The sequence below is a fragment of the Cottoperca gobio genome, chromosome 20, assembly GCF_900634415.1.
Source record: "Cottoperca gobio chromosome 20, fCotGob3.1, whole genome shotgun sequence".
In the NCBI taxonomy this organism is placed as follows: domain Eukaryota; kingdom Metazoa; phylum Chordata; class Actinopteri; order Perciformes; family Bovichtidae; genus Cottoperca; species Cottoperca gobio.
The window spans coordinates 10,942,732-10,945,201 of NC_041374.1; positions in this window are offsets into that span (position 1 = coordinate 10,942,732).

The window sequence follows — 2,470 nt, forward strand, 5'->3', positions numbered from 1 at the left end:
ACAACTTTTAACTCCACTACAGCTGTAGTTAATTTGCAGATTTACATTTTCAGAAAAAAAAAAGGATAATCATAAATTAAATATGATGCATTGTTTTATATATATATATATATATATATATATATATATATATATATATATCCAATAATATAAAAGTTTACAATAGTAGGTATAACACTCTATAGGGGCACAATTAGTATATTTTTTTACATTTATTTTATTGTCACTGTTTTACTGCACTTGGAGAGTGTTTACTTTGTGGTAATGCTACTTTGACTAAAGTAAAATCTGTGGATATTGTTTTCTAACACACGTCCTACGAACTATCATTAAAAAGATCATTTGACAGTGAAGACAATTCTGTGACAATTCAGTGAAAAGTAAAATCCACAAATGTTTTTCTTGGACATGTAACATTTGCAGCAACAATTCCTACATTATTGTACATATATCTGGTTATGTGTACAAATGATTTTACACTTTTGTACATACGTATACACACACACACACACACACACACACACACACATTGAAGAGGCATAAACCGGCTTGCAGCAGAAAAAAGCAGTGCCGTCCATGTGTTTCATGGCGTGCCAGAGGCTCCCTGTGTCGGCCCTAAATATTACACACAGACAGTAGCTATCACTTCCAAGCCTGAAATCCCACATTCCACATTCCTGATTCCAGCGGCTCGCCTGCTAAGCTGGGCACCACATGAAGAGCCATTGTTAGAGAGAGAGGGGGTCATGTATCTCTCTCGCACTCTGTCTGTCTGTCTGTCTGTCTCTCAGCCCTCCGTCTCTCCTCCCTCTCACTGTCACAGTCTCCGTCTGTGACTCTCTTGCTCCGTCTATCTTTCTATTTCTCCCTCTGTCGGTTTATCTTTATCTCTCTCACTTATTCCTTCTCTCCTCCACTGTGCTTTGTCGCCCACTCTCCCACTCAGTTTTTCTACCGTGCATTCGTTTGTTTATTTCTTTCTATACCTCGCTCAGACTCCTGTCTCTGACTAATGCCGTGTGTCTGTAGCTCTCCTTCTCCCTACAAGACTCTAATGCTTTCTGCTTCTTCCCCCTTTGTCTCTCTCTATGTATCCCGCCGTCTGTCTCTCTGTCTCTCCCCCCCGTGTCTCCAGATATTCATGTAGAGATTTTCTCACATGTTAGATATAGATTTACGACCCCAGTCAGATCCCCGTGGCCACTAAATTTGATACCATCCACTAAGCCGCATTGTTTTTTTGTGTGTTTGGACTTGTCTGTTGTGTGTGACTGTGGGTAAGTATGTGTGTGTGTCTGTGTGTTCATGCATTACAAGGTGGAGGCGGGTGACTTTTAAAGGGTTAGCTTGGGTATGGTGGACGCAGAGGAGGAATTTACAGTTTATTGAAGCACAGCAACCAGGTGTGTGTGGATGTGTGTGTGTATGTGTGTGTGAGAGAGAGAGACAGAGAGAGAGGGAGAGAAAGAGAGAGAGGGTGCCAGGTGACCAGGCTAACCTCTTGGCTGGTGTTTTGGATTTAGCCTTTGGATACTGGTGAAAAATAAAAATGGAATGCTTTTTCAATTACAGATCAGAAAGAGAGCGAACAAAGGCGGGAGTAAAAGAAAAGATGAGTTATTAGGATCTAACATATCAAGGTTTTTCAGACCGGCACATTCTTAGAATCTGAGTGTATTTATTTTGACTTTCAGAATATTTTGTACTCACATCCCATAATTCTGCTCATGTTATATATAGGTTGTTAAAAATATGAAAAACAAGATCTTTGCCGCTTATTTCTTTTCTTGCAATTTCTCTAATAATCTGAGCTTCTCTTAGATTTTGAGTTTTATATTTATGAGCCCTGACACAAGTGTAAAAACAGAACATGGATAGAATATAAAATGAAGACATGCAGACACACACCTGTGGAAGACAGTCACTGTTATTGTCTTTTTGCGCATGTTATTAATTCTGACAGTAGTGAGTTTAAAGGTAGTCGTCCTCTGCCATGCATATTTTATTGGCTGTAGGTGGTATTTGTTGTGTATTCATGTCTGTTTGTTTGAATCCTCCTTTCCTTCAACTCATTCCACAAGTTGTCAAGAGTGGGGCATTTGAAAATGGCATTGTCGAGTAGCGATGATTGTAATATTGTTGTTTGTCTGTGTGATGTGAGATGGTATTCACCTTTTGATGTTTGGCTAGGATGAAATACACAAAATAAAAGCCTTTGCACATGTTTGAGTGTGCATGTACGTGTGTTCCCTCAAACAGTTTATCTGTCAGTCAGAGTGTGTGCACATTGTTTGCGCTAGTGCATGTGTATGCATGCAGGTATTCCACGTGTGTGTACGTGTGTGTGTGTCCACATCCACATCTAAAAGCCATATCTGGCTTCAGATCAAATGGTGTATGAAGAAGGGGAATGACAGAAAGAGAAAGTGATAGCTCTTTAATGTTACCTATCCACTCTCAAACCCAAATA